Source organism: Ambystoma mexicanum, chromosome 8 (assembly GCF_040938575.1).
Source record: "Ambystoma mexicanum isolate Mex_15411 chromosome 8, UKY_AmexF1_1, whole genome shotgun sequence".
NCBI lineage: Eukaryota > Metazoa > Chordata > Amphibia > Caudata > Ambystomatidae > Ambystoma > Ambystoma mexicanum.
In genome coordinates, this window is record NC_090929.1 from 907,641,569 (window position 1) to 907,654,520 (window position 12,952).

The 12,952-nt window shown below is 49.3% G+C and overlaps 1 protein-coding gene across 9 annotated transcripts in view; it reads left to right on the plus strand.

Annotated features, from left to right (window-relative positions):
* The window catches only part of OGDHL (oxoglutarate dehydrogenase L), a 2,607,259-nt gene that overhangs the window by 866,333 nt on the left and 1,727,974 nt on the right, over positions 1–12,952 (plus strand). The window lies entirely within an intron of this gene.

Sequence of the window (12,952 nt, forward strand, 5' to 3'; positions counted from 1 at the left end):
GTTGCGATTTAACCCTGGTATATTTTTTGAACATTTTGTGGCAGTTGGGATTTAACCCTGGTATATTTTGTGAACATTTTGTGGGATCCAACCCTGTTACCACTTACATTTGGGATTTAACCCTGTTATTTTTTTAACATTGCTGGGATCAAACCCTGTTATTACTAGTTTAAGTATTAAGGGTGGGTCCTTTGTTGGCCTCTGATTTGCATTGGTTTCACCTGGGCCCTTATTGCTGTGTACTGTGTTGTTTTACCTCCAGCATTTGACTACGGGTATTTTCAGCGGATTATCCGCTGCTTTTCTGGCGCTAATAGCGCCTACGCCAGACACGTGATTGCTCTTTAATAGCGCGAATGGATACTGGCGCTTTTACAGCCGGCGCTTTTACAGCAGGCTGTACTTGCGCGGCTGTAATAGCGCCGGCGGTATTTGTACTCGTGATCCGGCGGACCCTTAAATCCGATGCTGATAGCGTTACCGCCCGATTTAAGGGTTACCGCCAAACTCGTGATGAGGCCCTATGTGGTGTTTGTTCTCTTTGTTGTATTCAGAGTACGATGTTATTGATGCTTTGAGTGCAATCAGACGTACTATCTACAAACATCGGGAACGGCCATGGGCACCACTATGGCGCCCCATATACAAACAGTCTCATGTACTGTTTTGAGACCACACATATCATTGAAAATCAGCGATGGAATCAACATTTGAAAAAATGGGTGCACTATATGGACCATATGGACAGGAATTAAAAATGAGTTGGATTAATTCTTGGTCTATGCACGAATACAATTCACAATGGAAATTGGTAATCCGAATTTTCATTATCTGGATGTACAGTCAGTCATCAAGGGATCAAAAATAACTACAACTTTTTTTCCAACATTATTTTTATTATTTTTGGCACAAGAAGTCATACAGGCACTTTGAATGTTACATACTTTGCAGTATTGTTGAGCCTTTAAGAGGAAAACAGCATTAGATGTACCTGAGATTTAGCTAACCATGCGTTTTCTACAAAAACAAAATTGTTAACTACAACTGAGGAGGGGGTGTGGGGTATCGGGGGACAAGGAGCTGTGTACACATAAGGAACAGAAGACTAAATGTTTCAGATAGGGCGTAGTTTCAAAAGTTCGAGAAGACTCTTTGGCGAGGTTTGGGGCGGATTCTTCGGCACAGTCCCTTCAGGATGGGGGGGGTCTGTTCTGGGCATTTTTTTAGGCTGCTCAGGGGTGTGGAGGAGCCCGAGCGTGCCTCGGGCATAGTTTCTGCTTTGTTTTTTTCAGTCCTGAGTTTCCATCCAGCGCAGGGCTGGGGGTTGTCTTGCCACCCCAGGGAATTGTTGCACATAGTCCAGGAAGGGGGCCCATATGCGTTCGAATTTGGGCTTGTTGCCTAGTCTGATGGCTGTAACTTTCTCGGCTGCCACTATATCCCAGCATTTGGCCCACCACATTTGCGTGGATGGGCCTTCTGGGTTTTTCCAGAGTCTGGCGATGGTAATTTTGGCGGCTGTAAGGAGATGGGAGCAGAGTTCCGCCAGGCAGCCTGTTAGGGGGAATTGGCCATCTCCTGTCACCCCCAGCAGCACGATTCCTGGGTCCCAGGGGATAGTTAACCCAGTGATTGCTTTGACTTGTTCCAAAATATTCTTCCAGAATAGGGTGGCTTTCGGGCAAGTCCAGAGGAGGTGGAACAGGGTTCCTCGGTCTGAGCACCTCCTCCAGCACTGCGCGGGGATAGCCGGGTTACACTTATTTAGGATTACAGGGGTTCAGTACCATCTGTAGCATACTTTAAACGCTCTTTCTTTGTTTGTTACACATTTCGAGCTTTTTTGTGCGCGGGACCAGATGTGGAGCCTTTCCTCTGGTTCGATGGGTTTACCAATGTCCTCTTCCCATTTCAGCATGTATGGTTCTTTTTTAGTGTGGTCCGTTCTGTCTAGCATCTTATATAGTGCTGAGATTTTCCCTCTCGGGGGGGGGTTCCCCGAAAGGGTGAGTTCTAATGCTGTTAGCTCTCTTCTACCCTGTTTCCTGACCTGGGGATTTGACAGCCAGTGTCTCAGTTGAGTGTAACGAAACCTTTCCGTCTCTGGAATTTTGAATTTTGCTTTACACTCCTCGAAGTTTAGAGGGAGGCCATTCTCGAAGAAGTCTGCCATAGTCTCTAAGCCCCCCACTCTCCACTCCGTGAACTGATTTGGTGAGATTCCCGGGGAGAAGTCGGGATTGTCCCAGATTGGGGTGAGAGGTCGCATTGTGCCTCTACATTTCCCCAGACGGGCTGCCCTTTTCCAGCTCGCGATCGTGTTCCTTGTTGCTGGTAGGGGGCCCAAGTCTTGGGTCCTTTTAGGATCCTTAAGATGGGGCAGGGTTTCTAACGGGGCTCCATTCCAATCTTCCTCCAGTTGTAGCCATCGAGGGCGGTTAACGCGTAGCTTCCAGGCGAAGGCCGGGGCTAGCTAGGCTGCGAGACAATACCTCGCTACATCTGGGACCCCCAGGCCACCTAGGGCGGAGCTTCGGAGCATGATGCGTTTCGGGATGCGGGACTTCTTATCTTCCCAGACGAGGTTCAAGATCTCTCCTTGCAGCTTTCGTAGGGCTTTTTCCGGATTGTCACCGGCAGGGCTTGTGTGTGGTATAGCAGCCATGGGGTTAGATTCATTTTTATCGCCGTAATCCGGCCAAACCAGGAGATTTCTTGTTTTTTCCATCGGCTGACATCGTTTTTCAGGTCCCTGAAGAGTGGCAGAAAGTTTGTCTTGTACAGCTTCTCATTTTTGTTGGGTATTTGAACTCCTAGGTAGATGATGCTGCTTCTTGCCCAGGGTATCCAGAACTCCGCTTCGAGATTGGATTTGAGCTTGCTTGGAATGTTGATGCCCAGTGCAACTGATTTGGAGATGTTGCACCCTGAGGCTGCTCGGAACCCTGAGGCTGCTTGGAATTCTTCAAGATTTTGCCATAGGGCTCTTATTGATTCTGCTGGGCGGGTGTTAGGCAGAAACCTGTGCAGTTCCCTTAGGGACCACTGCAAAAGATTTAGGACTACAGGTGGTTGGCAGTAAACCCAATTGGTAGCAGTCTGTACCACCCAGATTTACCTGGTAGCTGTGGCTGAGCAGTCCGACTTCTCTCAAGATGAGTTAGGCAGTATATAAGAGTATACACAATAGGTACAGAGATACAGTAGCACAAGCAAACACTTACCAGAGCTTTGGTGTAAAAGTATATAATTATTTATTTAAAGACACACTTGTAAATCACACTAGCACAAAAAGAGGTAAGTAAATTCAACACACAGTCACTATTATATATATATACAACCCTGATTACTTATTAGACAAGTCTTAGTGAGAAACACCACTTATTTTCAGACAGAGGTGAGCGCTTAACATAAGATGGCACTCTAATAAGTTATTAAAAAGGGAGGGAAAGGCAAAGTTATGAAAGCACACACATTTCAATACTTTTCAAAGAACCACAGTGAGGCAGGTTAGGCAAAGTCTACTGGAGAGCAAGGAAGTTCAAATGCCAGGCCCACTCTTAGAGAGAGCAAGCGAAATGTGTCCAGGATCACACAGTGGGGTTATGCCCAAAGAGTCTTTGTAAATAGTTCACAAAAAGATTGAGGTCGTTAGTTAACAGGCCCCAGGCTAGAAAGTCGAGGATTTACTGTCGCCCCGAACGATCTGTCGCAAGGGAAGCCAGGCGGGACACAGTACCTGAAAATGGGAAGAACGCTCCAGCGGGGGCAGTTGTTCCTGGCAGCGGGTGCAAGTCGGTGTTTCGTCCAGAGGAAGAGGAGGTCTCGACTTGGAGGAAAGTTGAAGGTCGTTGCACTGCCAGGGAAGAAACCAGCCGCGGAGTTTCCTGGTTACGAGGTACCACCCTTTTCTTCGCGGTAGTGGTAAACCGTGGTGTTCCGGTTGCCGGGGTGCTTGGCACGGGCAAGGCGGCCACGAGATGGTCCAGGAAGGCGAAAAGACGGGCAAACTGGTTATCCCCACCAATCAAAGGAAGAAGACTCTCCGGGCTGGAGATCTCCTCTGTCGTCGGGAAAAGTGGTGAGACGGTTCAGCAGGGCTCCACCGGTGGTGTCGTCGTTGCAGGTCGGCTCGGCTTCTCCCTCCTCGGATTCTTTAGGTCCTGTGGCGACTTCTGAAGTTCCAGTGCCCAAAGCCCTGCTTTTATGCAGAAAACCCCCATTCATTCAGCCTAGCTGTCACTCAAACATGCTAAGTGGTGAGCCGGGCAGCTTGAGTTGCAGAGGCAACTCAGTCCAGGGTGCCTAAACCCCCTCCCACACCCCCTGTGGTACCCAGACAGAATGGCACCACTTTTGGAGGCTTCTGTGGAGACGCCCTCCAAAAAGTGGAACAAAGGGCTCGACTTGGGTTGGAGTCATAGAAGCAAACACCAACGCCAGTACTTCCACAATATGATGGTTTGTACTGGTTCTGTTCACAATTTGAGACTAGTAAAGCCAATGGTGACTTTACATGCCCTGGGAGACAGTAGTCAGTCCCAGGGTATGGAGTCTATGTTTGGGGGTCGCTACGACACCCCTGGGTTACGGCACTGAGGGTGCTGTGTAACCCACATATCAAAAACACATGAAGCCCTATGGGGTAAAGGACCCCATAGCCCATAAAACACATACAAAGTCAAAGGAACACCTCAAATCATGTCTAAGAGTGGGAGGAAAAGAGTCTCACTCTTAGCAGGAGAAAAAAAGAAACCCCAAAAATCCAGCAAAGCTGTTGGGGGACTCACTAGGTTTGGGAAACTAGCCTTTACAGAGAATTCTCCCCAACACTTGGTTAATGTGAGGAGCACACCGTCCGCATATAGGGCGATTTTGTAGGATTCTTTTTTGATCGTGAGGCCGTGAATTGATGAGTTTCGGTGGACCCTGTCCGCAAATGGCTCCATTGATATGGCAAAAATAAGCGGGGAGAGTGGGCATCCTTGCCTCGTGCCTCTAGTTATATTTATGCTCCTGGATTTGGCCCCGTTAAGGCGTACTTTCGTGAGGTTTTTGGTAGATGGCTAAGACCCATTTTACAAAGTTTGGGCCGAAGCCAAAATGTTGTAGGATTTTCTCTACATAGCCCCAATCGAGCATATCAAATGCTTTATGCGCATCCAAGGAGAGGACTGCTAGCCTTGAGCCCAATCTGTTTGCTGAATCAAGGATGTTGATGGTTCTGCGGGTATTGTTTTGTGTGCCCCGTCCCGGAATGAAGCCTGCGTGGTCTGGGTGGATGATCTCTGGAAGGGAAGGGGCCAACCGGTTTGCCAGGATCTTGGAGAAAATCTTTGCATCATTATTTAGGAGCGTTATGGGCCTATATGATGCGCATTGCGTTTGGTCTTTCCCCGGTTTTGGGATCAATACTGTGATCGACTCGTTCATGGATGCTGTCGTAGAGCCAGTGGAGAGGAAGGAGTTGTATAGCTTTACCAGCAGATGGGCAAACTTCTTGTAGAATTTTGTAGATAAACCGCCAGGCCCGGGAGTAGTGTTTTTCAGGTGGCGAATCGTTTCACTGACTTCCTCCGCTGAGATTAGGCCCTCCAAGTCAGACAGTGACGGGGCTGGATGTGGCTTTGGGATAGGGGCCAAGAATTGGGAGATGGCTGGAGATAGTGTCGGCGGTCCTGTCATGATTTTCTTGTGGTGCTGCATCATTATCTCAAGCTTTTCAGGGTCCAGATGGTGTAAAGAGCCGTTTTTGTCCAGCAGGGCTTGGATGTGGTTCTGGTTTGGAGCTTTTTCAGTTTGTGTGCTAGGAGCCGGTTCCCTTTGTTACTATTAAGGTAATAGTACTGTTTAGTATAGATTAATGCTCTGGCGGCCTGGTCTGCTAAGTGGATCTCCAGCTCTCTTTTCGCTCTTTTTAGTTCACGGTTAGTTGTTTCCGTATAGCGATTCTTGAGCTTGTTTTCTAGGTCTACAAGTCTTTCCTCCAGCTTACGTTGGTTCATCTGGTTTTGGCGCTTGAGTCTAGCAGTTGAGTCCATCGCCACCCCTCGGATTACCGGTTTCATAGCATCCCCTATTGTTGCCATTGAGGAGTCCTGGGTTGTGTTCTCGATGAAGTAATTCTGTATCGCCTACGCGAGGTCAGAGCTGGCCACTATGTCGTTAAGGATGTAGTCTTGCAGTTTCCATTGCCGTTGGTTAGGTTCAGGAACTCCGTGAAGCAGCAGGGTCATCAAAGACTGGCGCGTGGTCAGAGATTGCAATAGGACCGATTTGGATGTTTCCCACGCAGGAGGCCATGTTGTTAGCGGCAAGCAAGAGGTCAATCCACGAATAGCTTCTGTGTGCGTGCGAAAAGAAGGTGTAGTCTCTTTCTCCCTGGTTGCGTAATCTACATATGTCTATAGTCTCGGTTTCCCGCAGAAATTCAGCTAGGGCTAGGGATTTGCCAAAGTCTTCCCTCGAGGCTGGTAGCGTCTTGTCCACCCTCGGATCTGGGGGGAGATTGAAATCACCTCCAATTAGCAATTGGCCCGCGGAGAAGGCTGTGATAGTCGGGAGCAGATTGGGAAGGAATTGGTCTTGCTCTTTGTTTGGCCCATAGATTGCCACCAGGGTGATCGGGAGTTCGACTAGGAGGCCTTTCATGAGTAGGAATCTACCCTCCGGATCTCTTTTGGTGGTGATCTGCGTTAGGGGGAGATCTTGCCCTAGTAATATAGCGACTCCTCTCTTTTTCTGTGCGGCTGAGGCAAAGTAGCATTTCGGGTAGCGTCGGAAACGGATTCGCTTTTCATCTTCCTCAATCAGGTGGGTTTCCTGGATGAAAACAATGTCTGCTCCTAATTGGTTTAGTTTGTGTTCGACTGACTTCCGCTTTCTTGGTGCATTGAGCCCTTGCACATTCCAGGACGTGATGGTAAGTGTTTTGTCTAGTGAACCCATCCTTTGAGTTTTAAGTAGGTCGGTTCGTGGTCATCCTTAAAAATTCCTTGTTCCATGTCTTTCGGTGTTTTGTTCCTCAGTTTTCCCCCCTTCATGAGGATCTCTTCCCCTCCGTGCCTCACCCTTCCCCCCCACCCCCCCTAACAGTGACAAGGTTTCCGGACCAGCCTTCGACCAACAGGGCATTTGGCCGTACCAGTGTATTAACTCTGCTCGGAGGCAAACAGTGCCTCTTCTATTGGCCAGTAAAATTCAGGCTGAGATTAGAGAATCCATTTAGTAGTGTCGGCTTGAAGCTTTTCGTTATCCCTTGGCATGAGGTGGGCGATTAGGCCATAGGGGGTCTTGGGACTCCCCCTGCCCAAAGGCCCCAGGTGGCAGGAACCATTTGCTCAGCGGTTGTTATCACTTTTTGGCTTGCCCGGGGGGCCTCGAGGTCTGTGGCACCCCGATATCTTGGTCCAAGCACCGGTGGAGTCCCCACGGGATCTCCCCAGGGCCTCCGTAGCTTCGGTGGGGGATCCCTCCTTGCCTCCCGGGTTCATAAATCGCTCGGCTTCCCTGGGGGAGGGGATTATGCGAGATCTGCCCTCCCACTTGAAGACTAGAGCTGTGGGGAAGCCCCAGCGATAGGACGTTTTCCTCTCACGCAGCCATTCGGCGAGTGGCTTAAGGGCTTTTTTTTTTTGCCAGAGTAGCCGCTGCAAGGTCCTGGTACAGGGATATTTCGGCGTCTCGGAAGCTGATTCGGGCTGAGCTTCTGGCTTCCTGCATGGTTTCTTCCTTGACTTTATAGAAGTGAGCCCTTGCTAAAACGTCCTGCATAGCAGTTGCGTTTTGTCTGGCTCTGACCCTATGGACCCTATCCAGTTCCAAGGGAGCTCCGTCTGGGAGCATTAGAATGAAGCGGAATAGGTCGTTGACATAGGTGTAAAGTTCTTCGTCCGAGACCAAACTCGGAATTCCCCTCAAGCGGATATTGTTGCGCCTGGATCTGTTTTCGGCCTCTTCTTGTTTGTTCTCGAGGGCTTCGCACCTGGCCTCCAACGCGGTGAGTCTATCAGCCCCTTCCCCGATCTCGAAGTTTTGCTCGAACAAGGTGGTTTCTATTTCTTCTGTTCTGGTTTCAACTTCCCCAACCCTCTTATCCAGGGATGCAATTTTGCCTTTCAGTTCCTCTGTCCCTTTGTGGTACTCCTTAGTTATGGCAGAAAGGAGTTCTAGGAGGGTAGCTTTAGTTACTGTTTGGGTTGAAAGCTCACCGCCGGGGTCCAGGGGTGGCCCGCCATGTCATTGCGTTCCCCTTTCTTAGACTTTTCCCCCAAAGTTGGTAGATAGCGGGTTCGCAATGTCGGTTTGTTTGGATGGTTTCGGGTTCCTGGACATTACTCCTTGTGATTTGAGCGGGAGCCTGTGCGCCCCCCGGTTTAGCACACCTGGGGCCCCCTTTTGACCCCGTACCCCCGGCGGGCGGACTTGTTTGGGGATTTTGCTACAGAGCTGAGTGGATTGCTGCTGCGTTCTTACAGAGGCTTGGAGTTCAGGTGGGAGGTATCAGGGCAACAAGCTGCCCTCGGGCGAATCGCTTCTCTGGTGGCAAGATGGTGTCGCTGGTGTAGGCGCGAAAAGCTCCCCGGCACCGTGAGGTTCGATGTGGGAGGAGAGATGCGGCCTCCCCTGTAAATTTATGCCCAGGTCCCACTCCCGGAAGGGTCCGTGCCTGGGTGGATGGCTCGGCCACTCGCCTGGGAGCCGGTGTGGGTGGGTTGGCTTGCGGGCCCAAGGAACTTCTGCAGAATGCAGCAGGTGCCGCCTTACCTTCCTCCGGGAGCAAATATCATGATCCCCGCCCCCGGGGCCGCTGGGGGTCCCGAACCTCCCAGGCTCCGGGAGTTGCTCCTGACTGTCTGCTGTAGAATTGGCCCTCGTTCCCCCAGCTCCAGCCGGGATGCAGGAGGCTCCGGGTCACTCCCGGACCCCAGATTTTGCTGGTGATGATAAGCTGTAGGGGAGGAGCCCCACGATCCACCCGGAGAAGTGGTGGTTTTAGCTGTCTTTGCGCTGTCAGGACTTGATGATTCCTCCTGGCTGCAGTGGAGGAGTTGTTGGTAAGTTAGGTGAGGGGGGCAGGGCCCCGTGCATTGATTCTCCGAGCTCGCTCTGATGCCACCGGTAGTTGCCGGAGGGTTCGTTGGGCCGTGTTCAGAGATGGGGCCCGCTGGTTTCAATGATGGGGCTCTGCGGGTGTAGGTGCCACGGACACGGTGGTTACAGATGCTCCCCCAGGCTGCCAATAGTCAAGGGTCCTTCGCCTCAGATAGGGCGGAATGAGAGGCCTTGCACCGCCGCCCTCCGCAGCGAGAGACGCTCCGCCACTACTGCTGGCCTGCAGGCGCAGTGCCTCAACCCTCCCGCTCCGGGACAGGGGGATCTCGAAGGGCTCCGTCCGGGGGGGGCGGGGCCCGCTGCTTTCTTGGTCGGGCACTCCAGCGATTCGGCTGCCTCTACAGATGGGGGGCGCAGGAGGCCTCTGGATCCCACCGCTTCGGGAATGGGGGTCGTGGTCGGCTCCGAGGTGTGCTCCTCCATCTCCCTTCCGGCTCCGGACATTGCTGCTGGCAAATTGATGTAGGGTGGCCCGTACCCCCAGCACCAACCCAGACGCTTTAGGCTACAAGCCGACTCCGGACCCCAGAGGCTGCGGATGGCGGTGAGCCAACGGGTCCGGGGGAGGAGGGGGGCGGGAACCCCGCGCCACCCACGGAGAAGCGGCGGCCTTTGCTGTCCTCCCGCTGTCGGGGTGCTGGTGAACTAAGGGAGGGAGGCGGGGTCCCGTGCTCTGATTCTCTGAGGCCGGACTTGACCTGCTGTTGCTGATAGTTGCCGGAGCGAACGTTGAGCCTCTTTAGACGGCCGGACCCGCTGATTTCAGCTACGGGCACTGCAGATGCAGGTAAAACAGGCACAATAGTTGCCAGTACTCCCCCAGGCCGCAGATGGTCGCGGTTCTTTCACCTTAGACAGGGCGAGGGCGGGCGAAGGGGCCTTGTGCTGCCCTTTTTACGTAGCGGGACTAACCCCGTTGCCAGTCTATAGACCCGGTACCCCCTCCTTCTGTGGTCGGCCACAGCACCAGCACGGATGGGTCTTCGAGCGGTGGTGCAGGGAGCCTCCGGATCCTGCCACTGCATGGGGAGTGGTTGCTATAAGCTCCGTGGTGAGCTGCTCCAGTTCCTGCTCCAGTTCCTGCTCCACTCGGGCGCTAGAGGGAAGGTTCGATTACACCGCTCCGAGGTCCGCCATCTTGGATCGTCGCTGGCGCCAAGACATCTTGCAGGGGGAAAACAGCTTAAACTCGGTCCCCCTCCAGTTTAGGACGGCGATATTAAGGCATGGGATGCCGAAGCCTTACGGCCCTGCAGGGCGCCGACTTTGTTCGCGGGAGCCTGATTTTACTGGGGCATTACAGGTAAACACGCGGTCGTGGCCGGGAGCTCTCACCGGACCCAACCGTTCACCATGGCGCCAAGCCACGCCCCAAAATAGCTACAACTTTATTCAACAAACCGATCGAAACAATCTTCTCCACCGGATGAGTTTTCACCCTCCCAACATCTTATGAAATCTGCCATACAGGCAAATGTTAAGGATCAAGCGGATCGTTAGCGACCCCGATGATTGTGATGTGCAATTGTAAAAATTACAAGAGAAGTTGCTATCAAGAGGTTATCCAGAGACAGATTTATCAACAGCTCGAACTGAAACTAACTCACAAGAGCGTAACCAACCTTTGCTGAAAAAAACAGAACATAAGAGTCCGGATTTAGTTTTTGTGACTCAAAGAAATCATTCTCAATCGATGGAATATTCTTACCAGTGATAACAGAATCAAAGACCTATTTCCAAACCCACAAGTTTTTGCGCATCAGAAAAGTAGCAATCTCTGCAATATGTTGGTAAACACACGAGGGAAAACGATATGCAAAACACCTGATAAACACCCGGGAACGCATCCATGTATGAGTTGCGGCAACTGCAATAATTTCATGAAAGGTAACACTGTATCACATCCTAGAACAGGAGAGAAAATAAAACTAGAGTACCATGCAACATGTCTATCCGAAAATGTGATTTATGCAATTAATTGCCCATGTCGGAAATACTACGTAGGCGAAACGTCACGAAAAGTATGAGTACGCATTAACAAACATAAATCATGTATTAGAAACAATAATCGGGCATCAGCTGTGGCAAGGCATTTTAAAGACAATGGACATTCAATTATACAGCTACGTTTTTTGGTACTGGAAGTGGTACAGATAAGAGACTACAACAGAGACATTAAGAAATGGAGAGCACAACAAGAAGCCTTTTGGATAGAGAGATTGGACTCTCTGACACCAGGTGGAATTAATGAGGAGTGTGATTTGAGCTGCTTTCAATAGAACTGGGGCAAAAGAATTAAGTGATCAAAAAGTCTGATTATGATCCTTGATGAGTGATTTAAATGTCTGATTATGATCTCTTCCCTGAGCAATTTTCTATTAATTTCTTTCATTTTGAGTTTGTTTACATTTTGGGCTACATGTCCACTAATTACTGAATGGGTAATAACTAAGATTTTAGATTTTTACTTCACAATTCTTCTTAACGACATGTTTTGAAGTTACTGTGTATTTTTGAGTTTTTTATGATGTCAAATAGGTCGGAGCAATTTTACTTACCATATCTTCTCACAGAACATCCCACGAGTCTTTACAGGTTTGATACTCAGAACAACCTAATACAATATAGGAGACTATTAGCTCTATATTCTGACATGCAGCTTAGTATGTCCTGTGTCACTTAAGCATTATCTTGTAATTAATAGTAGAGCTACAACACTTTGTTGAAATAGAAGACCATTTGTAACTCATGGGTTTAATCATGTTTTTATGGTTATGTACCCGCAACAGTGTCAGACTTACTGTCACATGAGTTCTCCAATTTGTATCAGGATCCCCTTTAACTTTAAAAAATGATCTCTATCGTTAAGCACTCAGCAGTTTGTGGTTTGCAAGTAGCGTTAAGTTACATGCAGTCTTACAATCTAGTTCACCTTACGATGTAAACCCTTCCAAAGTGTATAGTTAGTGGTCGTTCCGACTTTACAATACATGATAAGCACACTCTTTGCTTTATAAACCCTACGGTTTAATGATAGAGATACATGAATATTTCAAACATCCTAACGGCATTACTGAGCATTAATTTGTAACAGTAGATCAGTACAGTAGGAATACTGACCATTCCAAGATGGCCGCTTCCACTAAGCCACACCAACACGGTTTCCATGGTAACTGTCCTAACATTATTAGCACTGCGGTCGTACGCGCGCTGACGCGGCGTTCGATTCTGCAGCTTCACCTGTCGAGCTAGGTAAGCCTCCTCATGATAGATTTACAGTCTTTTTGTTCCTCAGGATCGAGGAGTTTAATGTAGATTCAGATATCCTTTCAGCGCAACAGCCGCGCTTTCGCGAACACTGACTTTTCACACACGAGACTCAACACCGCGTATCTACTGGTAAGAAGCACAATATATGCTGATTTTGTTTTTACTTTTCCAAGTGAACATCTTTTCATCCGAATTACATTTTGATACTATATCTGCCATTTTTCAGAGCTTTCATCAACACAATTAACAGGTTAGTTACAGCAGCAATTCCATAGCAAAGAATAAATACTTCTTTTTGAACACGATTACTGGTATTACATCGTACTTTGAATACAACAAAGAGAACAAACACCACATAGAAGTGGTATTTGGGAGTGCAGCTCAAACTGCTGGCTTCACGTCCAAGGTCTTGTTTTTGTTATTATTTTCTGTGGACTTTGAGTGCATAATAATAACTTTACCTTTCCTTTGCAGGAGTGTGTGATATACATTATGCCCTCTAATAAGTGAATGTATATATGTATCTATTTTTTTTAGTGTTGTGTGATAACTCTACTTACCAGTAGTC